This window comes from Camelus bactrianus, unplaced genomic scaffold, assembly GCF_048773025.1.
Source record: "Camelus bactrianus isolate YW-2024 breed Bactrian camel unplaced genomic scaffold, ASM4877302v1 HiC_scaffold_123, whole genome shotgun sequence".
In the NCBI taxonomy this organism is placed as follows: Eukaryota; Metazoa; Chordata; class Mammalia; order Artiodactyla; family Camelidae; genus Camelus; species Camelus bactrianus.
Genome location: NW_027413890.1, coordinates 1 through 25,262, shown reverse-complemented (window position 1 = coordinate 25,262; position 25,262 = coordinate 1). Strand labels below are relative to the sequence as shown.

General features: G+C 60.5%; 15 non-coding genes across 15 annotated transcripts; 6 read left to right on the top strand and 9 right to left on the bottom strand.

Moving 5' to 3' along the window:
* Positions 1-4,526: 4,526 nt before the first annotated feature.
* On the bottom strand, positions 4,527-4,598 carry TRNAE-CUC (transfer RNA glutamic acid (anticodon CUC)). Its single transcript has one exon. It is a non-coding gene; the product is annotated as a tRNA-Glu (tRNA).
* Positions 4,599-4,889: 291 nt separating this feature from the next.
* TRNAG-UCC (transfer RNA glycine (anticodon UCC)) lies at positions 4,890-4,961 on the bottom strand. Its single transcript has one exon. It is a non-coding gene; the product is annotated as a tRNA-Gly (tRNA).
* A 714-nt stretch (positions 4,962-5,675) lies between these two features.
* Positions 5,676-5,747, bottom strand: TRNAD-GUC (transfer RNA aspartic acid (anticodon GUC)). Its single transcript has one exon. It is a non-coding gene; the product is annotated as a tRNA-Asp (tRNA).
* Positions 5,748-6,344: 597 nt separating this feature from the next.
* Positions 6,345-6,427, top strand: TRNAL-CAG (transfer RNA leucine (anticodon CAG)). The gene has a single exon. It is a non-coding gene; the product is annotated as a tRNA-Leu (tRNA).
* Positions 6,428-7,498: 1,071 nt separating this feature from the next.
* TRNAG-GCC (transfer RNA glycine (anticodon GCC)) lies at positions 7,499-7,569 on the top strand. The gene has a single exon. It is a non-coding gene; the product is annotated as a tRNA-Gly (tRNA).
* A 5,286-nt stretch (positions 7,570-12,855) lies between these two features.
* On the bottom strand, positions 12,856-12,927 carry TRNAE-CUC (transfer RNA glutamic acid (anticodon CUC)). The gene has a single exon. It is a non-coding gene; the product is annotated as a tRNA-Glu (tRNA).
* Positions 12,928-13,218: 291 nt separating this feature from the next.
* Positions 13,219-13,290, bottom strand: TRNAG-UCC (transfer RNA glycine (anticodon UCC)). The gene has a single exon. It is a non-coding gene; the product is annotated as a tRNA-Gly (tRNA).
* A 714-nt stretch (positions 13,291-14,004) lies between these two features.
* TRNAD-GUC (transfer RNA aspartic acid (anticodon GUC)) lies at positions 14,005-14,076 on the bottom strand. The gene has a single exon. It is a non-coding gene; the product is annotated as a tRNA-Asp (tRNA).
* Positions 14,077-14,673: 597 nt separating this feature from the next.
* TRNAL-CAG (transfer RNA leucine (anticodon CAG)) lies at positions 14,674-14,756 on the top strand. The gene has a single exon. It is a non-coding gene; the product is annotated as a tRNA-Leu (tRNA).
* Positions 14,757-15,827: 1,071 nt separating this feature from the next.
* Positions 15,828-15,898, top strand: TRNAG-GCC (transfer RNA glycine (anticodon GCC)). Its single transcript has one exon. It is a non-coding gene; the product is annotated as a tRNA-Gly (tRNA).
* A 5,286-nt stretch (positions 15,899-21,184) lies between these two features.
* On the bottom strand, positions 21,185-21,256 carry TRNAE-CUC (transfer RNA glutamic acid (anticodon CUC)). Its single transcript has one exon. It is a non-coding gene; the product is annotated as a tRNA-Glu (tRNA).
* Positions 21,257-21,547: 291 nt separating this feature from the next.
* On the bottom strand, positions 21,548-21,619 carry TRNAG-UCC (transfer RNA glycine (anticodon UCC)). The gene has a single exon. It is a non-coding gene; the product is annotated as a tRNA-Gly (tRNA).
* A 714-nt stretch (positions 21,620-22,333) lies between these two features.
* TRNAD-GUC (transfer RNA aspartic acid (anticodon GUC)) lies at positions 22,334-22,405 on the bottom strand. Its single transcript has one exon. It is a non-coding gene; the product is annotated as a tRNA-Asp (tRNA).
* A 597-nt stretch (positions 22,406-23,002) lies between these two features.
* Positions 23,003-23,085, top strand: TRNAL-CAG (transfer RNA leucine (anticodon CAG)). Its single transcript has one exon. It is a non-coding gene; the product is annotated as a tRNA-Leu (tRNA).
* A 1,074-nt stretch (positions 23,086-24,159) lies between these two features.
* TRNAG-GCC (transfer RNA glycine (anticodon GCC)) lies at positions 24,160-24,230 on the top strand. The gene has a single exon. It is a non-coding gene; the product is annotated as a tRNA-Gly (tRNA).
* Positions 24,231-25,262: the final 1,032 nt, after the last annotated feature.

The following is a 25,262-nucleotide window of genomic DNA, read 5'->3' as shown; positions in this document are numbered from 1 at the left end:
TGTTTAATTTTTATTTTTTTTTGAATTTTCATTTTAATAGACGTATAGTTGATTTACAGTATTGTGTTATTTTCAGGGGTACAGTAAACTGATTATCTTTTCTATACATGTGTATGTATACGCATATAGATCGTTACTTTCCGTTACAGGTAATTACGAGACGTTGAATATACTTCTCGGTGCTGTACCGTAAATCCTGTTGTTCCTACCCGCTAACACCAGCTCCTAATTGATCCCTCGCCTACACGTTCCCCTTGGGTAACTGTAAGTTTGTTCTCTCTCTGTGTGAATCTGTTTCTGTTTTGCACAGAGGTTCACTTGTACTATTGTTTGGATTCCACATGTATGTATTTTTGTCCTTCTGTCTGACTTATTATACTAGGTTCGGTGCTCTCTAGGTCCATCCGTGTTGCTGCAAATGACAAGATCTCATGCTTTTTTATGGCTGAGTAATATTCCACGAGATTGATTTTAATACATTGAAAATCCCTCTCTCTCTTATCTATCTGTTTTTCTATCGATATCTATCGATCGATCTCTCTATCTATCTACTTATCTATATCTCATATTTCCTTAAGCCAATCATCCACGGATTGACACCTGAGATTTTTTCCCCTGTCATGGCTATGGCCCACGGTGCTGCTATGAACGTTGAGGTGTACGTATCTTTCCCAATTAGAGGTTTTGTGTTTTCCGCATACATACTCAGGATGGGGACGGCTGGATCATATGGTAACTCTCCATTGGTGCCTTCATTGTTGTTTTCGTTGTCGTTGAAGTGTAGTTGATTTCTAAGACCGTATTAGTTTCAAGTACACAGCAAAGTGATTCGGTTTAGAATGTATACTGTATTTACAGATTATTTTCCATTATAGGGTATTCCAGGACACTGAAGATCGTTCCCTGTGTTATTCAGCAAGTCCGTGTTGCTTCTCTATTTTGTACACAGTAGCGTGTATCTGTTAACCCCATACTCCTAACTGATCCCTCCACTCTTCCCTTTCCCCATGCGTACCCGTCACTTGGTTATCGATGTCTGCCGAGTGTGTTTCTGTTTTGTACATAGACAAGTGTATATTATGTTTTAGGTTCCACCTGGAAGTGGATATCATATAATGTTTATCTTGCTCTATAACTGCCTTACTTCACACAGTGTGATAGACTCTAGGTCCATTCATGTGGCTGCGAATGACACTATTTCATCCTCCTTTGGGGCTGTGTAATATGCTCTGGTAAGTTTCTACAGCACATCTTCTTAAGTCCACCGTCCACTCATGGGCCCTTGGGTTCATTCTGGGTCTCGGCTATTGCAAATAGTGCTGCTAGGAAGGTCCTGGAGGAGGGGGGCGGTGCATGTAACCTTTCGAAGTAGAGGTTTCATCTTTCCCACGTACGTACCCAGCAGTGGGGTTGCTGGATCATATGGTAGCTCTCCTTTGGTGCCTTCATTGTTGTTGTCGTTGAAGTGTAGTTGATTTCCAGTCCTGTATTAGGTCGGGTGTACAGCACAGTGGTTCGGTTTGTATGTATATTGTATTTTCAGATTAGTTTCCTTCATAGGGTATTCCAGGACATTGCAGATCGTTCCCTGTGTGATTCCGCAAGTCCGTGTTGCTTCTCTATTTTATACACAGTAGCGTGTATCTGTTAATCCCACACTCCTAACTGATCCCTCCAGCCTTCCCTTTCCCCTCGCATAACCGTCAGTTGGTTTTCGATGTCTGTGGAGTGTGTTTCTGTTTTGTCCATAGATTCATGTCTATTATGTTTTAGATTCCACCCGGAAGTGATATTATATAATATTTATCTTTCTCAGTCTGACTTACTTCACGTCCTTTGATGGACTCTAGGTCCATCCATGCGGCCTCAAATGACAATATTCCATCCTTCTTTATGGCTGAGTAATATTCTACGGTATATTTATGCAACGCATCTTTTTAGGTCCATCGTCCACTCATGGGCCCTTGGGTTCATCCCGGGTCTCAGCAATTGCAAATAGTGCTGCTAGGAATGTGGAGGAGGGGTGCGGTGCTTGTATCTGTTCGAAGCGGAGGTTTCATCTTTCCCACATCTATACCCTGCAGTGGGGTTGCTGGATCATATGGTAGCTCTCCTTTGTGGCCTCTTTACTTCTCGACTCCATCCTCACCTGCCACTCTCCCCAACCACATCCCCTAGGCTCCACACCCCGCCACACACACAGACACACAGACACACACACACACACACACATACAGACACACACACACACACACACACACACACACACTCAGACTTGAGGCTTGACGGATAGAAAGTGTTTCCTGATGAGGTAATCTGTGTCTCTGGGGCTGTAGAATGCCCCACTCAATTCAGACCTCGCCTAGACCCTGTCCCCTACCCTTGTTTCTGTCCTTCCCTTGCCTGCTTCCTACCCTGCTGCCCCAGCCCCAGCCCCCTGGTTAGCCTGACCACCTCAAAGCACAGCCCACCTGTCTCGCCCTCTCACCCACCGCCCCGCTGGGGTCCTCTCCCACCATCGTCCTCGTACCACAGCCCACTCACCCCCCTGCTTGCTATCTGCCCTTCCTCGAAGACTCCAGGCTCGCTCCCCTCTACCCGCCACCAACCCCTAGTTCCCCAGCCCCTCTCTCACACATCCGGTGCAGAAGACTCACTTCCGCCACTCCTGGCCTCCCACGGGCTCTTCAGACCCACTCCTACTCCATGGCCACCCTCTTCCCTACATCGGACCCACCCGCACATCGCACGCAATTGGGGGGCCAAGGGCAATCGCGGGCCCAAGCTTCGGCAGAGCCCCTGCCTGAGTGGCCAACTACTCTCCTAGCCAGTTCCCCGCAAGCCCCACTCCTCTCCTTCGCACCTGCGCTCCACCCAGTGCCCTGGACTCGTCCTGCCACCTCCCAACCCGAGGCTCAAGGCCGGCCCTTCTCTATGGGGTCGTCTGGCTCTGTTCCCTAAGCCTCGTGGTGTGGCCCCCAACCACGGCGACAAACACCTTCACCCCGTACTCTCGCCCACCCACACTCACCCCGAACACACCCACAAGGGCGTTGACGAAAGCGCCTGCGGTGATGGGATGCACCCATATGCCGACAGGGGCTCCCTTCCACAGGGGAACCGGCTTGGTCTAAATCCAGCGACTATACTGCCACCGCCAAACGCTGCAGCTCATCGGCTGTCCACTCTGCCTCTGAAGGAAACAAGCTGTGAACCGCACACCAAACCCTTTGCTGACAGACGCGCCCAAGCCTGGCCTGAGAGGAGACCGAGGTCGGTGATTCACCATGGCCAGAATCCATAGGAGAAGGTGAAGACAGGCTGAAGAGAGGGATGGAGTCCATCCAATAATAGATAGTAACGTGGGAATGGGGAATATTAGAAGTCATAGCCAGGTGAGTGGTGCATGTGTGTGTGTGTGTGTGACTCTGGTGTGTGTGTATGTGTGTGTGTGTGTGCGCGCGCGTGTCCGTGTGTGTGTGTGTGTGTGTGTGTTTGCTGTTAGTGGAGGGGGAGGTATCGTCGGTAACGTTCTTGCCTCTCTGTGACAGGACTGAGAGTACCGGTAATGCAATCCGAATACCATGTTGGCTGGTAGTCCACCCTGCCACGCATCTGTCTCCACACCCTCCCACTTGCATAGCTAAAGTTTCCCGGGCGGCATCCGGTTTCTGCCTGCTTTCTCACCTCCACTGCCCTTTCGACCAACTACAAGCACGTGGCCAGGTTCCTTTTCACACCTCCGCCTCCCGGCAGCCTGTCTGCTCCCCTGCGCGGTTCAAGACCCCCGCGTCCTTGAAGGCCAACGACAGGCCCACGGGCTTCGAGGGCGGCCCAGGAGCTGGCACGCAGCAGGTAAGCCATCGGGACTGGTCGCTGGCTTGAAAGGAGACGTAAGGGACGGCCAGTCCCGGCAAGTGGCCCAACTTGGAGACGGAGGGCCCTCTCCCGCGCCTTCCGCTTTCCGTCGACGCGGCCACCAGTGATGCCGCCAACCACCACCACCGCCGCCGCCGCCACAACCTGCAGCGCCATCGCCAGCACCCTGTCCACCACGGCCACCAGCACCGTCACCAGCAGCACCAGCAGCACCACCAGCACAAGCAGCAGCACCACCGCCTGAGCTGGGAAGAGAGGGTGGCTTGTCAGCCGCGAGGATTGTGGTGGCGGAAGCAGTGCCGCTTGAGAGTCCAAGCACGCTCGTGGCCACGGCTGCGCCGGCCAGTCGTGTTTGGGGCTGGGGCAAGCGTCGGAGCAGGAGTCGTCGCCGAAGGCCTCGAGTGGGTGGGCGCGCGAGGCCGAAAGTTTTGGCGGGGCACGAGGGTGGAGGTTGCACGCCAGGGCCTGGGGCTGCAGGTGGAGGGTACCGGGTGGCTCTTGTCGGGGCGCTGAGGTCACGGGGCGGGGGAGAAGGAGCGGACGAGTTGGCTTGGTGCGTGGGCTAAAAGGGGGGTGGTGGTGGGGTGGGGGCGGAGTGTTTGTGGACGCGCTGGGGAGGTTGGTAGGCGGAGAGGAAGAAGAAATGCTTCCCTGACCGGGAATCGAACCCGGGCCGCGGCGGTGAGAGCGCCGAATCCTAACCACTAGACCACCAGGGAGCGTCGGGCTCCGCGTCTGGCCTGCCTCTGCTCGACCCAGCCACTGGGCGCTGCCTTGGCGCCAAGGCCCGGCCTTTCCACGTCCAGCCGCCCTCCGCCCCTGGCAAGCCACGTGCCCTAGCGTTCTTCCTGCTTGCTGGCACCCTCAAAACACTGCGCGCCTCCTTCCCGCACACGCGCGAGAAGCCGCAGGCCACCTAGCTCCCTCTTTTCTGCGCCCAGCTCCCGGCTCTCCCTCACGGGCCCCGGGCGGGAGGGCCGGCCGTGGAGCTCGGCAAAAGATGGGCCCGCTGCGTTGGCCGGGAATCGAACCCGGGTCAACTGCTTGGAAGGCAGCTATGCTCACCACTATACCACCAACGCTGCACAGCCCGGGCCGCCCCGACACGCCGGCCCCGGGCTCGCCGGAGCGCGGTCTCGCCGCCGCCGCCGCCGCTGCCCCTGCGGCGGCCGGGCGCAGCCCGGCCCCGACGCCCCGTCCGCCAGCAGCTCTGCGCTGCGTCAGGCGCCACCGTCGGCCGCCCCGGGCGCCTCAACCGCTCCAGCCCTACGCAGCTGCCCTCGCCCCCGGCCCGAACGCTTCTGGGGCGGGGGGCGGGGTGGGGGCGCGCTGTCGCTGCCTTGCTGCTGCCGGGCCCTCGGCTGCACGCCGCGGCCCGCCCCCCTCCGCGGGCACGCCACCTCTGGTTCCCCGCTCGCCAAAGCCCTTCTCCAACGGCTGTTGGGCGAGGCCACTCCCCGGCACCGAAAGGGGACGGGACTCATCCGCCCCACACCCGTCCCGGCAGCCGTGAAGCTGTGCAGGTGTGCGTCGCGTCGCAAGGAGCCCACTGCGGCAGCCACTGTGGGCGGGCCGCAATGTCGCCGGGCGCTTGTGGGGTCGAGAGGAGGCCCTCGCTCGGCCGTGGCGCCCGAGCGCCCGGCGAGGAGGACGGGCAAGGGGTTGCAGGGGTGGAGGGCTGGAGGCGGTCGAGGGTGGGCAGGCCCCGCTGGAGGGCGGAGGGACGAGAAGAAGGGCCGTTGGGGCCAGGCGGCTGGACAGAGAGCGGCGCCAGCCACCAAAAAGGGGCGTGTGGCCTCCCCGTCGGGGAATCGAACCCCGGTCTCCCGCGTGACAGGCGGGGATACTCACCACTATACTAACGAGGACGGCGGCGGCCACACGGGCGCCCGACTGCTCTCCGGCTGCCTGCAGACGCCTACCCCCTGCCCTCGGCCCTCTGCCCACCACGGGCGCCCGCCACGTGCCCGACCCGACCCGACCTGACCCGACACCACACCAAACGCGTCATGCAAGGAGGCAGCCCGGGACCCCGCCAGGGACACGGATCCGCGTGGCGCTGGAAACTCCCAGTGCGCGCTGCCTATAGCCCCCGACGCCAGGATCGCGCCGTGAGGAGGGGGGCCCGAGGGGGCCGGAGAGCTCAAGCAAGGCTGTGAGGAGGAGGTGGGCGCTCGCCGTGCCACGTCCCGGGAGAAGAGGCGGAGGGGTGGGCGCGGCCGGCGGCAGAAGCTGGCCGGACGCGGCACACGGCTGGGTCCCGGGCCAGGGGTGGGCGAGGGGGCGGCGGCGGCGGAGCCGGGCGCGACGGCTGGCCTCGCTGCCCCGTTGGCCGGCGCGCGCCCGGTCCGTCGCGCAGCCGGACGGCCGCCCCCTGGCGCAGAGCACCGCGTCGGGCCAAGGGCATCGGTGTCCGCGTCGCGTCGGGTCCCAGCCAGCCGAGCGGCGACGCGCCCAGGCCCGCCGTCAGGATGGCCGAGCGGTCTAAGGCGCTGCGTTCAGGTCGCAGTCTCCCCTGGAGGCGTGGGTTCGAATCCCACTCCTGACAAGCCAGCCTTTTTTGGCCCGCCCAACAAATGCTGCACCCGGCCCGTCCCGGGCCTGGACAACACCCTACCGCCTCACACTCCGTTCCTGCCTCGCACTCTTGCCAGCTCCCCAGACTCCGGCCCCCTCGACGCGACACCCACACGACGCCTCTCACACGCAGGACCTCCTCAGCCACAGCTGCTCTTCCTGCCCAGTCCTGTGCGCCGGCCTCACGGAAACAGCCCAGGGGGAACCCTCTGGAAACTGCCGTTCAGGACACACGCCCTCCTCGCCTTCGCAGTGCAGGCCTTCGCGGCACTTCTTTCACCCACCTTGGCGCCACAGCGCATGTACACGCGAGAAGCCGCTGCCCCGGCCGGACCCAGCCACACCCCGGCGCGCTCCCTCAGACGGCTGCCCACGAGCCAGCAGCCACTCTGCCAAAGTGCTCCTCCTCACGACCAACGCACCGGAGCGGGACCCTTCGGGAGAGCGGCCGGCAGGAGCGCAGAAGCCAGGCTCAGACAGCGCTGGTCATTGGCGCGGCGGCGGCGGCGGCGGCGGCGGCGGCGGCGGCGCCGCTCCCAGGCGCCCATGTCCCACACTCGCTGTCTCCTCACAGCCCGAGCTCGCATCCCCTCTCCAGCCTGCTGCCCGCCAACGCCCGGCACGAGCGAGAAAGCCAGGCGCCAGAGGGACTTTGGGCCAGGGCCGGCGGTCGCTGTGAGGAGCGTCGGAGCTCAGCCGCACCTGCCACGCGTCGCCTGCCCTGACTGGAATTCGGGCGCAGGCCAGGCTGGGTCCGGTTCCTGGCTTCCTCCGGCGACACTGACAGTCTGTCGGCGGCCCTGGACGGCAGATTCGGAAGCGCAGGTTGGGCCGAGTCCGCCTCCGTCCCTGCGTCCCTCCTTCCCTCCGACCGCGCCTCGCCCTGGGGGTCCTCCCCGTTCCCCCGGAGCCTCTTCTTCAGGTCACTCACCGCCTCCTGCTCACATGGAGCGGATGTCCATGGGCGAGCAGCGAACCACCAGTGTCTGGCGGTTGGCGGCGAGCGCCGCTGGGGCGGCGTCGGGCGGCGGCGGCCATCGGTGCATGGGTGGTTCAGTGGTAGAATTCTCGCCTGCCACGCGGGAGGCCCGGGTTCGATTCCCGGCCCATGCAGCGACCCAGTCCCCTTTTGGTCCCGCAGCCCACAGCGGAGCTAGGCTTCCCCTCTCCCACGCTCAAGGCACCTGTCCTACCACAGCATGCTCCCACCCGCAGCCCACCGCCACACCTTCCCTCTCCTGTCCTGCCCACGCCGGCGCCCCCTACCCTCCGTGGGACGAAAACCCCAACCCCGAGAGCCAAGCCTCCGTGACCTGACGCCTTGCGGGCTCAGCCACTCTCGCGCCCACACACCTTCCTTGTCCCTTTTCTCTTTCTTACCCTGATCCCGCTGGGGTCACACGGTGCACTGGAAGGAATACCCTACACTGGCACCCGCTCGCCCCACCTCTTCACGTTTCACCGCGCTTCCCCGCTCTCTGCCTCACTCTCCCCACACTCGGAAAGTTACACAGTGTTTGCTCAACCAGGAACCGAAAAGCTGCCGCCCCTGGGAGGGCTACATTGCACTCCCCAGGAGTGTCCCCAAAGCGTTATCCTGCATGAGGAATTCCAAAGAGGAATTCCACAATATCAGGGCAGAGTGCACTCTATGTTCACTTTACGTCCCTCAGCCGAAATATTTTTCGAACACCCGCCCGCTCCCCCACCACTAAAACCACCATCACCACCAACACCCCAACAACAAACACCACCCCCTCCCCTGAAGCCCTCCTCCCACCACTGGCACCCCACCTAGCGACACCACCCCCCAGCACCATCAAATCCTACTTTGTCAACGGTTCTGCCCTTGCGTGTGTCCGTTTGGCCTCTTTGTTTAATTTTTATTTTTTTTTGAATTTTCATTTTAATAGACGTATAGTTGATTTACAGTATTGTGTTATTTTCAGGGGTACAGTAAACTGATTATCTTTTCTATACATGTGTATGTATACGCATATAGATCGTTACTTTCCGTTACAGGTAATTACGAGACGTTGAATATACTTCTCGGTGCTGTACCGTAAATCCTGTTGTTCCTACCCGCTAACACCAGCTCCTAATTGATCCCTCGCCTACACGTTCCCCTTGGGTAACTGTAAGTTTGTTCTCTCTCTGTGTGAATCTGTTTCTGTTTTGCACAGAGGTTCACTTGTACTATTGTTTGGATTCCACATGTATGTATTTTTGTCCTTCTGTCTGACTTATTATACTAGGTTCGGTGCTCTCTAGGTCCATCCGTGTTGCTGCAAATGACAAGATCTCATGCTTTTTTATGGCTGAGTAATATTCCACGAGATTGATTTTAATACATTGAAAATCCCTCTCTCTCTTATCTATCTGTTTTTCTATCGATATCTATCGATCGATCTCTCTATCTATCTACTTATCTATATCTCATATTTCCTTAAGCCAATCATCCACGGATTGACACCTGAGATTTTTTCCCCTGTCATGGCTATGGCCCACGGTGCTGCTATGAACGTTGAGGTGTACGTATCTTTCCCAATTAGAGGTTTTGTGTTTTCCGCATACATACTCAGGATGGGGACGGCTGGATCATATGGTAACTCTCCATTGGTGCCTTCATTGTTGTTTTCGTTGTCGTTGAAGTGTAGTTGATTTCTAAGACCGTATTAGTTTCAAGTACACAGCAAAGTGATTCGGTTTAGAATGTATACTGTATTTACAGATTATTTTCCATTATAGGGTATTCCAGGACACTGAAGATCGTTCCCTGTGTTATTCAGCAAGTCCGTGTTGCTTCTCTATTTTGTACACAGTAGCGTGTATCTGTTAACCCCATACTCCTAACTGATCCCTCCACTCTTCCCTTTCCCCATGCGTACCCGTCACTTGGTTATCGATGTCTGCCGAGTGTGTTTCTGTTTTGTACATAGACAAGTGTATATTATGTTTTAGGTTCCACCTGGAAGTGGATATCATATAATGTTTATCTTGCTCTATAACTGCCTTACTTCACACAGTGTGATAGACTCTAGGTCCATTCATGTGGCTGCGAATGACACTATTTCATCCTCCTTTGGGGCTGTGTAATATGCTCTGGTAAGTTTCTACAGCACATCTTCTTAAGTCCACCGTCCACTCATGGGCCCTTGGGTTCATTCTGGGTCTCGGCTATTGCAAATAGTGCTGCTAGGAAGGTCCTGGAGGAGGGGGGCGGTGCATGTAACCTTTCGAAGTAGAGGTTTCATCTTTCCCACGTACGTACCCAGCAGTGGGGTTGCTGGATCATATGGTAGCTCTCCTTTGGTGCCTTCATTGTTGTTGTCGTTGAAGTGTAGTTGATTTCCAGTCCTGTATTAGGTCGGGTGTACAGCACAGTGGTTCGGTTTGTATGTATATTGTATTTTCAGATTAGTTTCCTTCATAGGGTATTCCAGGACATTGCAGATCGTTCCCTGTGTGATTCCGCAAGTCCGTGTTGCTTCTCTATTTTATACACAGTAGCGTGTATCTGTTAATCCCACACTCCTAACTGATCCCTCCAGCCTTCCCTTTCCCCTCGCATAACCGTCAGTTGGTTTTCGATGTCTGTGGAGTGTGTTTCTGTTTTGTCCATAGATTCATGTCTATTATGTTTTAGATTCCACCCGGAAGTGATATTATATAATATTTATCTTTCTCAGTCTGACTTACTTCACGTCCTTTGATGGACTCTAGGTCCATCCATGCGGCCTCAAATGACAATATTCCATCCTTCTTTATGGCTGAGTAATATTCTACAGTATATTTATGCAACGCATCTTTTTAGGTCCATCGTCCACTCATGGGCCCTTGGGTTCATCCCGGGTCTCAGCAATTGCAAATAGTGCTGCTAGGAATGTGGAGGAGGGGTGCGGTGCTTGTATCTGTTCGAAGCGGAGGTTTCATCTTTCCCACATCTATACCCTGCAGTGGGGTTGCTGGATCATATGGTAGCTCTCCTTTGTGGCCTCTTTACTTCTCGACTCCATCCTCACCTGCCACTCTCCCCAACCACATCCCCTAGGCTCCACACCCCGCCACACACACAGACACACAGACACACACACACACACACACATACAGACACACACACACACACACACACACACACACACTCAGACTTGAGGCTTGACGGATAGAAAGTGTTTCCTGATGAGGTAATCTGTGTCTCTGGGGCTGTAGAATGCCCCACTCAATTCAGACCTCGCCTAGACCCTGTCCCCTACCCTTGTTTCTGTCCTTCCCTTGCCTGCTTCCTACCCTGCTGCCCCAGCCCCAGCCCCCTGGTTAGCCTGACCACCTCAAAGCACAGCCCACCTGTCTCGCCCTCTCACCCACCGCCCCGCTGGGGTCCTCTCCCACCATCGTCCTCGTACCACAGCCCACTCACCCCCCTGCTTGCTATCTGCCCTTCCTCGAAGACTCCAGGCTCGCTCCCCTCTACCCGCCACCAACCCCTAGTTCCCCAGCCCCTCTCTCACACATCCGGTGCAGAAGACTCACTTCCGCCACTCCTGGCCTCCCACGGGCTCTTCAGACCCACTCCTACTCCATGGCCACCCTCTTCCCTACATCGGACCCACCCGCACATCGCACGCAATTGGGGGGCCAAGGGCAATCGCGGGCCCAAGCTTCGGCAGAGCCCCTGCCTGAGTGGCCAACTACTCTCCTAGCCAGTTCCCCGCAAGCCCCACTCCTCTCCTTCGCACCTGCGCTCCACCCAGTGCCCTGGACTCGTCCTGCCACCTCCCAACCCGAGGCTCAAGGCCGGCCCTTCTCTATGGGGTCGTCTGGCTCTGTTCCCTAAGCCTCGTGGTGTGGCCCCCAACCACGGCGACAAACACCTTCACCCCGTACTCTCGCCCACCCACACTCACCCCGAACACACCCACAAGGGCGTTGACGAAAGCGCCTGCGGTGATGGGATGCACCCATATGCCGACAGGGGCTCCCTTCCACAGGGGAACCGGCTTGGTCTAAATCCAGCGACTATACTGCCACCGCCAAACGCTGCAGCTCATCGGCTGTCCACTCTGCCTCTGAAGGAAACAAGCTGTGAACCGCACACCAAACCCTTTGCTGACAGACGCGCCCAAGCCTGGCCTGAGAGGAGACCGAGGTCGGTGATTCACCATGGCCAGAATCCATAGGAGAAGGTGAAGACAGGCTGAAGAGAGGGATGGAGTCCATCCAATAATAGATAGTAACGTGGGAATGGGGAATATTAGAAGTCATAGCCAGGTGAGTGGTGCATGTGTGTGTGTGTGTGTGACTCTGGTGTGTGTGTATGTGTGTGTGTGTGTGCGCGCGCGTGTCCGTGTGTGTGTGTGTGTGTGTGTGTTTGCTGTTAGTGGAGGGGGAGGTATCGTCGGTAACGTTCTTGCCTCTCTGTGACAGGACTGAGAGTACCGGTAATGCAATCCGAATACCATGTTGGCTGGTAGTCCACCCTGCCACGCATCTGTCTCCACACCCTCCCACTTGCATAGCTAAAGTTTCCCGGGCGGCATCCGGTTTCTGCCTGCTTTCTCACCTCCACTGCCCTTTCGACCAACTACAAGCACGTGGCCAGGTTCCTTTTCACACCTCCGCCTCCCGGCAGCCTGTCTGCTCCCCTGCGCGGTTCAAGACCCCCGCGTCCTTGAAGGCCAACGACAGGCCCACGGGCTTCGAGGGCGGCCCAGGAGCTGGCACGCAGCAGGTAAGCCATCGGGACTGGTCGCTGGCTTGAAAGGAGACGTAAGGGACGGCCAGTCCCGGCAAGTGGCCCAACTTGGAGACGGAGGGCCCTCTCCCGCGCCTTCCGCTTTCCGTCGACGCGGCCACCAGTGATGCCGCCAACCACCACCACCGCCGCCGCCGCCACAACCTGCAGCGCCATCGCCAGCACCCTGTCCACCACGGCCACCAGCACCGTCACCAGCAGCACCAGCAGCACCACCAGCACAAGCAGCAGCACCACCGCCTGAGCTGGGAAGAGAGGGTGGCTTGTCAGCCGCGAGGATTGTGGTGGCGGAAGCAGTGCCGCTTGAGAGTCCAAGCACGCTCGTGGCCACGGCTGCGCCGGCCAGTCGTGTTTGGGGCTGGGGCAAGCGTCGGAGCAGGAGTCGTCGCCGAAGGCCTCGAGTGGGTGGGCGCGCGAGGCCGAAAGTTTTGGCGGGGCACGAGGGTGGAGGTTGCACGCCAGGGCCTGGGGCTGCAGGTGGAGGGTACCGGGTGGCTCTTGTCGGGGCGCTGAGGTCACGGGGCGGGGGAGAAGGAGCGGACGAGTTGGCTTGGTGCGTGGGCTAAAAGGGGGGTGGTGGTGGGGTGGGGGCGGAGTGTTTGTGGACGCGCTGGGGAGGTTGGTAGGCGGAGAGGAAGAAGAAATGCTTCCCTGACCGGGAATCGAACCCGGGCCGCGGCGGTGAGAGCGCCGAATCCTAACCACTAGACCACCAGGGAGCGTCGGGCTCCGCGTCTGGCCTGCCTCTGCTCGACCCAGCCACTGGGCGCTGCCTTGGCGCCAAGGCCCGGCCTTTCCACGTCCAGCCGCCCTCCGCCCCTGGCAAGCCACGTGCCCTAGCGTTCTTCCTGCTTGCTGGCACCCTCAAAACACTGCGCGCCTCCTTCCCGCACACGCGCGAGAAGCCGCAGGCCACCTAGCTCCCTCTTTTCTGCGCCCAGCTCCCGGCTCTCCCTCACGGGCCCCGGGCGGGAGGGCCGGCCGTGGAGCTCGGCAAAAGATGGGCCCGCTGCGTTGGCCGGGAATCGAACCCGGGTCAACTGCTTGGAAGGCAGCTATGCTCACCACTATACCACCAACGCTGCACAGCCCGGGCCGCCCCGACACGCCGGCCCCGGGCTCGCCGGAGCGCGGTCTCGCCGCCGCCGCCGCCGCTGCCCCTGCGGCGGCCGGGCGCAGCCCGGCCCCGACGCCCCGTCCGCCAGCAGCTCTGCGCTGCGTCAGGCGCCACCGTCGGCCGCCCCGGGCGCCTCAACCGCTCCAGCCCTACGCAGCTGCCCTCGCCCCCGGCCCGAACGCTTCTGGGGCGGGGGGCGGGGTGGGGGCGCGCTGTCGCTGCCTTGCTGCTGCCGGGCCCTCGGCTGCACGCCGCGGCCCGCCCCCCTCCGCGGGCACGCCACCTCTGGTTCCCCGCTCGCCAAAGCCCTTCTCCAACGGCTGTTGGGCGAGGCCACTCCCCGGCACCGAAAGGGGACGGGACTCATCCGCCCCACACCCGTCCCGGCAGCCGTGAAGCTGTGCAGGTGTGCGTCGCGTCGCAAGGAGCCCACTGCGGCAGCCACTGTGGGCGGGCCGCAATGTCGCCGGGCGCTTGTGGGGTCGAGAGGAGGCCCTCGCTCGGCCGTGGCGCCCGAGCGCCCGGCGAGGAGGACGGGCAAGGGGTTGCAGGGGTGGAGGGCTGGAGGCGGTCGAGGGTGGGCAGGCCCCGCTGGAGGGCGGAGGGACGAGAAGAAGGGCCGTTGGGGCCAGGCGGCTGGACAGAGAGCGGCGCCAGCCACCAAAAAGGGGCGTGTGGCCTCCCCGTCGGGGAATCGAACCCCGGTCTCCCGCGTGACAGGCGGGGATACTCACCACTATACTAACGAGGACGGCGGCGGCCACACGGGCGCCCGACTGCTCTCCGGCTGCCTGCAGACGCCTACCCCCTGCCCTCGGCCCTCTGCCCACCACGGGCGCCCGCCACGTGCCCGACCCGACCCGACCTGACCCGACACCACACCAAACGCGTCATGCAAGGAGGCAGCCCGGGACCCCGCCAGGGACACGGATCCGCGTGGCGCTGGAAACTCCCAGTGCGCGCTGCCTATAGCCCCCGACGCCAGGATCGCGCCGTGAGGAGGGGGGCCCGAGGGGGCCGGAGAGCTCAAGCAAGGCTGTGAGGAGGAGGTGGGCGCTCGCCGTGCCACGTCCCGGGAGAAGAGGCGGAGGGGTGGGCGCGGCCGGCGGCAGAAGCTGGCCGGACGCGGCACACGGCTGGGTCCCGGGCCAGGGGTGGGCGAGGGGGCGGCGGCGGCGGAGCCGGGCGCGACGGCTGGCCTCGCTGCCCCGTTGGCCGGCGCGCGCCCGGTCCGTCGCGCAGCCGGACGGCCGCCCCCTGGCGCAGAGCACCGCGTCGGGCCAAGGGCATCGGTGTCCGCGTCGCGTCGGGTCCCAGCCAGCCGAGCGGCGACGCGCCCAGGCCCGCCGTCAGGATGGCCGAGCGGTCTAAGGCGCTGCGTTCAGGTCGCAGTCTCCCCTGGAGGCGTGGGTTCGAATCCCACTCCTGACAAGCCAGCCTTTTTTGGCCCGCCCAACAAATGCTGCACCCGGCCCGTCCCGGGCCTGGACAACACCCTACCGCCTCACACTCCGTTCCTGCCTCGCACTCTTGCCAGCTCCCCAGACTCCGGCCCCCTCGACGCGACACCCACACGACGCCTCTCACACGCAGGACCTCCTCAGCCACAGCTGCTCTTCCTGCCCAGTCCTGTGCGCCGGCCTCACGGAAACAGCCCAGGGGGAACCCTCTGGAAACTGCCGTTCAGGACACACGCCCTCCTCGCCTTCGCAGTGCAGGCCTTCGCGGCACTTCTTTCACCCACCTTGGCGCCACAGCGCATGTACACGCGAGAAGCCGCTGCCCCGGCCGGACCCAGCCACACCCCGGCGCGCTCCCTCAGACGGCTGCCCACGAGCCAGCAGCCACTCTGCCAAAGTGCTCCTCCTCACGACCAACGCACCGGAGCGGGACCCTTCGGGAGAGCGGCCGGCAGGAGCGCAGAAGCCAGGCTCAGACAGCGCTGGTCATTGGCGCGGCGGCGGCGGCGGCGGCGGCGGCGGCGGCGGCGCCGCTCCCAGGCGCCCATGTCCCACACTCGCTGTCTCCTCACAGCCCGAGCTCGCATCCCCTCTCCAGCCTGCTGCCCGCCAACGCCCGGCACGAGCGAGAAAGCCAGGCGCCAGAGGGACTTTGGGCCAGGGCCGGCGGTCGCTGTGAGGAGCGTCGGAGCTCAGCCGCACCTGCCACGCGTCGCCTGCCCTGACTGGAATTCGGGCGCAGGCCAGGCTGGGTCCGGTTCCTGGCTTCCTCCGGCGACACTGACAGTCTGTCGGCGGCCCTGGACGGCAGATTCGGAAGCGCAGGTTGGGCCGAGTCCGCCTCCGTCCCTGCGTCCCTCCTTCCCTCCGACCGCGCCTCGCCCTGGGGGTCCTCCCCGTTCCCCCGGAGCCTCTTCTTCAGGTCACTCACCGCCTCCTGCTCACATGGAGCGGATGTCCATGGGCGAGCAGCGAACCACCAGTGTCTGGCGGTTGGCGGCGAGCGCCGCTGGGGCGGCGTCGGGCGGCGGCGGCCATCGGTGCATGGGTGGTTCAGTGGTAGAATTCTCGCCTGCCACGCGGGAGGCCCGGGTTCGATTCCCGGCCCATGCAGCGACCCAGTCCCCTTTTGGTCCCGCAGCCCACAGCGGAGCTAGGCTTCCCCTCTCCCACGCTCAAGGCACCTGTCCTACCACAGCATGCTCCCACCCGCAGCCCACCGCCACACCTTCCCTCTCCTGTCCTGCCCACGCCGGCGCCCCCTACCCTCCGTGGGACGAAAACCCCAACCCCGAGAGCCAAGCCTCCGTGACCTGACGCCTTGCGGGCTCAGCCACTCTCGCGCCCACACACCTTCCTTGTCCCTTTTCTCTTTCTTACCCTGATCCCGCTGGGGTCACACGGTGCACTGGAAGGAATACCCTACACTGGCACCCGCTCGCCCCACCTCTTCACGTTTCACCGCGCTTCCCCGCTCTCTGCCTCACTCTCCCCACACTCGGAAAGTTACACAGTGTTTGCTCAACCAGGAACCGAAAAGCTGCCGCCCCTGGGAGGGCTACATTGCACTCCCCAGGAGTGTCCCCAAAGCGTTATCCTGCATGAGGAATTCCAAAGAGGAATTCCACAATATCAGGGCAGAGTGCACTCTATGTTCACTTTACGTCCCTCAGCCGAAATATTTTTCGAACACCCGCCCGCTCCCCCACCACTAAAACCACCATCACCACCAACACCCCAACAACAAACACCACCCCCTCCCCTGAAGCCCTCCTCCCACCACTGGCACCCCACCTAGCGACACCACCCCCCAGCACCATCAAATCCTACTTTGTCAACGGTTCTGCCCTTGCGTGTGTCCGTTTGGCCTCTTTGTTTAATTTTTATTTTTTTTTGAATTTTCATTTTAATAGACGTATAGTTGATTTACAGTATTGTGTTATTTTCAGGGGTACAGTAAACTGATTATCTTTTCTATACATGTGTATGTATACGCATATAGATCGTTACTTTCCGTTACAGGTAATTACGAGACGTTGAATATACTTCTCGGTGCTGTACCGTAAATCCTGTTGTTCCTACCCGCTAACACCAGCTCCTAATTGATCCCTCGCCTACACGTTCCCCTTGGGTAACTGTAAGTTTGTTCTCTCTCTGTGTGAATCTGTTTCTGTTTTGCACAGAGGTTCACTTGTACTATTGTTTGGATTCCACATGTATGTATTTTTGTCCTTCTGTCTGACTTATTATACTAGGTTCGGTGCTCTCTAGGTCCATCCGTGTTGCTGCAAATGACAAGATCTCATGCTTTTTTATGGCTGAGTAATATTCCACGAGATTGATTTTAATACATTGAAAATCCCTCTCTCTCTTATCTATCTGTTTTTCTATCGATATCTATCGATCGATCTCTCTATCTATCTACTTATCTATATCTCATATTTCCTTAAGCCAATCATCCACGGATTGACACCTGAGATTTTTTCCCCTGTCATGGCTATGGCCCACGGTGCTGCTATGAACGTTGAGGTGTACGTATCTTTCCCAATTAGAGGTTTTGTGTTTTCCGCATACATACTCAGGATGGGGACGGCTGGATCATATGGTAACTCTCCATTGGTGCCTTCATTGTTGTTTTCGTTGTCGTTGAAGTGTAGTTGATTTCTAAGACCGTATTAGTTTCAAGTACACAGCAAAGTGATTCGGTTTAGAATGTATACTGTATTTACAGATTATTTTCCATTATAGGGTATTCCAGGACACTGAAGATCGTTCCCTGTGTTATTCAGCAAGTCCGTGTTGCTTCTCTATTTTGTACACAGTAGCGTGTATCTGTTAACCCCATACTCCTAACTGATCCCTCCACTCTTCCCTTTCCCCATGCGTACCCGTCACTTGGTTATCGATGTCTGCCGAGTGTGTTTCTGTTTTGTACATAGACAAGTGTATATTATGTTTTAGGTTCCACCTGGAAGTGGATATCATATAATGTTTATCTTGCTCTATAACTGCCTTACTTCACACAGTGTGATAGACTCTAGGTCCATTCATGTGGCTGCGAATGACACTATTTCATCTCCTTTGGGGCTGTGTAATATGCTCTGGTAAGTTTCTACAGCACATCTTCTTAGTCCACCGTCCACTCATGGGCCTTGGGTTCATTCTGGGTCTCGGCTATTGCAAATAGTGCTGCTAGGAAGGTCCTGGAGGAGGGGGGCGGTGCATGTAACCTTTCGAAGTAGAGGTTTCATCTTTCCCACGTACGTACCCAGCAGTGGGGTTGCTGGATCATATGGTAGCTCTCCTTTGGTGCCTTCATTGTTGTTGTCGTTGAAGTGTAGTTGATTTCCAGTCCTGTATTAGGTCGGGTGTACAGCACAGTGGTTCGGTTTGTATGTATATTGTATTTTCAGATTAGTTTCCTTCATAGGTATTCCAGGACATTGCAGATCGTTCCCTGTGTGATTCCGCAAGTCCGTGTTGCTTCTCTATTTATACACAGTAGCGTGTATCTGTTAATCCCACACTCCTAACTGATCCCTCCAGCCTTCCCTTTCCCCTCGCATAACCGTCAGTTGGTTTTCGATGTCTGTGGAGTGTGTTTCTGTTTTGTCCATAGATTCATGTCTATTATGTTTAGATTCCACCCGAAGTGATATTATATAATATTTATCTTTCTCAGTCTGACTTACTTCACGTCCTTTGATGGACTCTAGGTCCATCCATGCGGCCTCAAATGACAATATTCCATCCTTCTTTATGGCTGAGTAATGAGTAATATTCTACGGTATATTTATGCAACGCATCTTTTTAGGTCCATCGTCCACTCATGGGCCCTTGGGTTCATCCCGGGTCTCAGCAATTGCAAATAGTGCTGCTAGGAATGTGGAGGAGGGGTGCGGTGCTTGTATCTGTTCGAAGCGGAGGTTTCATCTTTCCCACATCTATACCCTGCAGTGGGGTTGCTGGATCATATGGTAGCTCTCCTTTGTGGCCTCTTTACTTCTCGACTCCATCCTCACCTGCCACTCTCCCCAACCACATCCCCTAGGCTCCACACCCCGCCACACACACAGACACACAGACACACACACACACACACACATACAGACACACACACACACACACACACACACACACACTCAGACTTGAGGCTTGACGGATAGAAAGTGTTTCCTGATGAGGTAATCTGTGTCTCTGGGGCTGTAGAATGCCCCACTCAATTCAGACCTCGCCTAGACCCTGTCCCCTACCCTTGTTTCTGTCCTTCCCTTGCCTGCTTCCTACCCTGCTGCCCCAGCCCCAGCCCCCTGGTTAGCCTGACCACCTCAAAGCACAGCCCACCTGTCTCGCCCTCTCACCCACCGCCCCGCTGGGGTCCTCTCCCACCATCGTCCTCGTACCACAGCCCACTCACCCCCCTGCTTGCTATCTGCCCTTCCTCGAAGACTCCAGGCTCGCTCCCCTCTACCCGCCACCAACCCCTAGTTCCCCAGCCCCTCTCTCACACATCCGGTGCAGAAGACTCACTTCCGCCACTCCTGGCCTCCCACGGGCTCTTCAGACCCACTCCTACTCCATGGCCACCCTCTTCCCTACATCGGACCCACCCGCACATCGCACGCAATTGGGGGGCCAAGGGCAATCGCGGGCCCAAGCTTCGGCAGAGCCCCTGCCTGAGTGGCCAACTACTCTCCTAGCCAGTTCCCCGCAAGCCCCACTCCTCTCCTTCGCACCTGCGCTCCACCCAGTGCCCTGGACTCGTCCTGCCACCTCCCAACCCGAGGCTCAAGGCCGGCCCTTCTCTATGGGGTCGTCTGGCTCTGTTCCCTAAGCCTCGTGGTGTGGCCCCCAACCACGGCGACAAACACCTTCACCCCGTACTCTCGCCCACCCACACTCACCCCGAACACACCCACAAGGGCGTTGACGAAAGCGCCTGCGGTGATGGGATGCACCCATATGCCGACAGGGGCTCCCTTCCACAGGGGAACCGGCTTGGTCTAAATCCAGCGACTATACTGCCACCGCCAAACGCTGCAGCTCATCGGCTGTCCACTCTGCCTCTGAAGGAAACAAGCTGTGAACCGCACACCAAACCCTTTGCTGACAGACGCGCCCAAGCCTGGCCTGAGAGGAGACCGAGGTCGGTGATTCACCATGGCCAGAATCCATAGGAGAAGGTGAAGACAGGCTGAAGAGAGGGATGGAGTCCATCCAATAATAGATAGTAACGTGGGAATGGGGAATATTAGAAGTCATAGCCAGGTGAGTGGTGCATGTGTGTGTGTGTGTGTGACTCTGGTGTGTGTGTATGTGTGTGTGTGTGTGCGCGCGCGTGTCCGTGTGTGTGTGTGTGTGTGTGTGTTTGCTGTTAGTGGAGGGGGAGGTATCGTCGGTAACGTTCTTGCCTCTCTGTGACAGGACTGAGAGTACCGGTAATGCAATCCGAATACCATGTTGGCTGGTAGTCCACCCTGCCACGCATCTGTCTCCACACCCTCCCACTTGCATAGCTAAAGTTTCCCGGGCGGCATCCGGTTTCTGCCTGCTTTCTCACCTCCACTGCCCTTTCGACCAACTACAAGCACGTGGCCAGGTTCCTTTTCACACCTCCGCCTCCCGGCAGCCTGTCTGCTCCCCTGCGCGGTTCAAGACCCCCGCGTCCTTGAAGGCCAACGACAGGCCCACGGGCTTCGAGGGCGGCCCAGGAGCTGGCACGCAGCAGGTAAGCCATCGGGACTGGTCGCTGGCTTGAAAGGAGACGTAAGGGACGGCCAGTCCCGGCAAGTGGCCCAACTTGGAGACGGAGGGCCCTCTCCCGCGCCTTCCGCTTTCCGTCGACGCGGCCACCAGTGATGCCGCCAACCACCACCACCGCCGCCGCCGCCACAACCTGCAGCGCCATCGCCAGCACCCTGTCCACCACGGCCACCAGCACCGTCACCAGCAGCACCAGCAGCACCACCAGCACAAGCAGCAGCACCACCGCCTGAGCTGGGAAGAGAGGGTGGCTTGTCAGCCGCGAGGATTGTGGTGGCGGAAGCAGTGCCGCTTGAGAGTCCAAGCACGCTCGTGGCCACGGCTGCGCCGGCCAGTCGTGTTTGGGGCTGGGGCAAGCGTCGGAGCAGGAGTCGTCGCCGAAGGCCTCGAGTGGGTGGGCGCGCGAGGCCGAAAGTTTTGGCGGGGCACGAGGGTGGAGGTTGCACGCCAGGGCCTGGGGCTGCAGGTGGAGGGTACCGGGTGGCTCTTGTCGGGGCGCTGAGGTCACGGGGCGGGGGAGAAGGAGCGGACGAGTTGGCTTGGTGCGTGGGCTAAAAGGGGGGTGGTGGTGGGGTGGGGGCGGAGTGTTTGTGGACGCGCTGGGGAGGTTGGTAGGCGGAGAGGAAGAAGAAATGCTTCCCTGACCGGGAATCGAACCCGGGCCGCGGCGGTGAGAGCGCCGAATCCTAACCACTAGACCACCAGGGAGCGTCGGGCTCCGCGTCTGGCCTGCCTCTGCTCGACCCAGCCACTGGGCGCTGCCTTGGCGCCAAGGCCCGGCCTTTCCACGTCCAGCCGCCCTCCGCCCCTGGCAAGCCACGTGCCCTAGCGTTCTTCCTGCTTGCTGGCACCCTCAAAACACTGCGCGCCTCCTTCCCGCACACGCGCGAGAAGCCGCAGGCCACCTAGCTCCCTCTTTTCTGCGCCCAGCTCCCGGCTCTCCCTCACGGGCCCCGGGCGGGAGGGCCGGCCGTGGAGCTCGGCAAAAGATGGGCCCGCTGCGTTGGCCGGGAATCGAACCCGGGTCAACTGCTTGGAAGGCAGCTATGCTCACCACTATACCACCAACGCTGCACAGCCCGGGCCGCCCCGACACGCCGGCCCCGGGCTCGCCGGAGCGCGGTCTCGCCGCCGCCGCCGCCGCTGCCCCTGCGGCGGCCGGGCGCAGCCCGGCCCCGACGCCCCGTCCGCCAGCAGCTCTGCGCTGCGTCAGGCGCCACCGTCGGCCGCCCCGGGCGCCTCAACCGCTCCAGCCCTACGCAGCTGCCCTCGCCCCCGGCCCGAACGCTTCTGGGGCGGGGGGCGGGGTGGGGGCGCGCTGTCGCTGCCTTGCTGCTGCCGGGCCCTCGGCTGCACGCCGCGGCCCGCCCCCCTCCGCGGGCACGCCACCTCTGGTTCCCCGCTCGCCAAAGCCCTTCTCCAACGGCTGTTGGGCGAGGCCACTCCCCGGCACCGAAAGGGGACGGGACTCATCCGCCCCACACCCGTCCCGGCAGCCGTGAAGCTGTGCAGGTGTGCGTCGCGTCGCAAGGAGCCCACTGCGGCAGCCACTGTGGGCGGGCCGCAATGTCGCCGGGCGCTTGTGGGGTCGAGAGGAGGCCCTCGCTCGGCCGTGGCGCCCGAGCGCCCGGCGAGGAGGACGGGCAAGGGGTTGCAGGGGTGGAGGGCTGGAGGCGGTCGAGGGTGGGCAGGCCCCGCTGGAGGGCGGAGGGACGAGAAGAAGGGCCGTTGGGGCCAGGCGGCTGGACAGAGAGCGGCGCCAGCCACCAAAAAGGGGCGTGTGGCCTCCCCGTCGGGGAATCGAACCCCGGTCTCCCGCGTGACAGGCGGGGATACTCACCACTATACTAACGAGGACGGCGGCGGCCACACGGGCGCCCGACTGCTCTCCGGCTGCCTGCAGACGCCTACCCCCTGCCCTCGGCCCTCTGCCCACCACGGGCGCCCGCCACGTGCCCGACCCGACCCGACCTGACCCGACACCACACCAAACGCGTCATGCAAGGAGGCAGCCCGGGACCCCGCCAGGGACACGGATCCGCGTGGCGCTGGAAACTCCCAGTGCGCGCTGCCTATAGCCCCCGACGCCAGGATCGCGCCGTGAGGAGGGGGGCCCGAGGGGGCCGGAGAGCTCAAGCAAGGCTGTGAGGAGGAGGTGGGCGCTCGCCGTGCCACGTCCCGGGAGAAGAGGCGGAGGGGTGGGCGCGGCCGGCGGCAGAAGCTGGCCGGACGCGGCACACGGCTGGGTCCCGGGCCAGGGGTGGGCGAGGGGGCGGCGGCGGCGGAGCCGGGCGCGACGGCTGGCCTCGCTGCCCCGTTGGCCGGCGCGCGCCCGGTCCGTCGCGCAGCCGGACGGCCGCCCCCTGGCGCAGAGCACCGCGTCGGGCCAAGGGCATCGGTGTCCGCGTCGCGTCGGGTCCCAGCCAGCCGAGCGGCGACGCGCCCAGGCCCGCCGTCAGGATGGCCGAGCGGTCTAAGGCGCTGCGTTCAGGTCGCAGTCTCCCCTGGAGGCGTGGGTTCGAATCCCACTCCTGACAAGCCAGCCTTTTTTGGCCCGCCCAACAAATGCTGCACCCGGCCCGTCCCGGGCCTGGACAACACCCTACCGCCTCACACTCCGTTCCTGCCTCGCACTCTTGCCAGCTCCCCAGACTCCGGCCCCCTCGACGCGACACCCACACGACGCCTCTCACACGCAGGACCTCCTCAGCCACAGCTGCTCTTCCTGCCCAGTCCTGTGCGCCGGCCTCACGGAAACAGCCCAGGGGGAACCCTCTGGAAACTGCCGTTCAGGACACACGCCCTCCTCGCCTTCGCAGTGCAGGCCTTCGCGGCACTTCTTTCACCCACCTTGGCGCCACAGCGCATGTACACGCGAGAAGCCGCTGCCCCGGCCGGACCCAGCCACACCCCGGCGCGCTCCCTCAGACGGCTGCCCACGAGCCAGCAGCCACTCTGCCAAAGTGCTCCTCCTCACGACCAACGCACCGGAGCGGGACCCTTCGGGAGAGCGGCCGGCAGGAGCGCAGAAGCCAGGCTCAGACAGCGCTGGTCATTGGCGCGGCGGCGGCGGCGGCGGCGGCGGCGGCGGCGGCGGCGCCGCTCCCAGGCGCCCATGTCCCACACTCGCTGTCTCCTCACAGCCCGAGCTCGCATCCCCTCTCCAGCCTGCTGCCCGCCAACGCCCGGCACGAGCGAGAAAGCCAGGCGCCAGAGGGACTTTGGGCCAGGGCCGGCGGTCGCTGTGAGGAGCGTCGGAGCTCAGCCGCACCTGCCACGCGTCGCCTGCCCTGACTGGAATTCGGGCGCAGGCCAGGCTGGGTCCGGTTCCTGGCTTCCTCCGGCGACACTGACAGTCTGTCGGCGGCCCTGGACGGCAGATTCGGAAGCGCAGGTTGGGCCGAGTCCGCCTCCGTCCCTGCGTCCCTCCTTCCCTCCGACCGCGCCTCGCCCTGGGGGTCCTCCCCGTTCCCCCGGAGCCTCTTCTTCAGGTCACTCACCGCCTCCTGCTCACATGGAGCGGATGTCCATGGGCGAGCAGCGAACCACCAGTGTCTGGCGGTTGGCGGCGAGCGCCGCTGGGGCGGCGTCGGGCGGCGGCGGCCATCGGTGCATGGGTGGTTCAGTGGTAGAATTCTCGCCTGCCACGCGGGAGGCCCGGGTTCGATTCCCGGCCCATGCAGCGACCCAGTCCCCTTTTGGTCCCGCAGCCCACAGCGGAGCTAGGCTTCCCCTCTCCCACGCTCAAGGCACCTGTCCTACCACAGCATGCTCCCACCCGCAGCCCACCGCCACACCTTCCCTCTCCTGTCCTGCCCACGCCGGCGCCCCCTACCCTCCGTGGGACGAAAACCCCAACCCCGAGAGCCAAGCCTCCGTGACCTGACGCCTTGCGGGCTCAGCCACTCTCGCGCCCACACACCTTCCTTGTCCCTTTTCTCTTTCTTACCCTGATCCCGCTGGGGTCACACGGTGCACTGGAAGGAATACCCTACACTGGCACCCGCTCGCCCCACCTCTTCACGTTTCACCGCGCTTCCCCGCTCTCTGCCTCACTCTCCCCACACTCGGAAAGTTACACAGTGTTTGCTCAACCAGGAACCGAAAAGCTGCCGCCCCTGGGAGGGCTACATTGCACTCCCCAGGAGTGTCCCCAAAGCGTTATCCTGCATGAGGAATTCCAAAGAGGAATTCCACAATATCAGGGCAGAGTGCACTCTATGTTCACTTTACGTCCCTCAGCCGAAATATTTTTCGAACACCCGCCCGCTCCCCCACCACTAAAACCACCATCACCACCAACACCCCAACAACAAACACCACCCCCTCCCCTGAAGCCCTCCTCCCACCACTGGCACCCCACCTAGCGACACCACCCCCCAGCACCATCAAATCCTACTTTGTCAACGGTTCTGCCCTTGCGTGTGTCCGTTTGGCCTCTTTGTTTAATTTTTATTTTTTTTTGAATTTTCATTTTAATAGACGTATAGTTGATTTACAGTATTGTGTTATTTTCAGGGGTACAGTAAACTGATTATCTTTTCTATACATGTGTATGTATACGCATATAGATCGTTACTTTCCGTTACAGGTAATTACGAGACGTTGAATATACTTCTCGGTGCTGTACCGTAAATCCTGTTGTTCCTACCCGCTAACACCAGCTCCTAATTGATCCCTCGCCTACACGTTCCCCTTGGGTAACTGTAAGTTT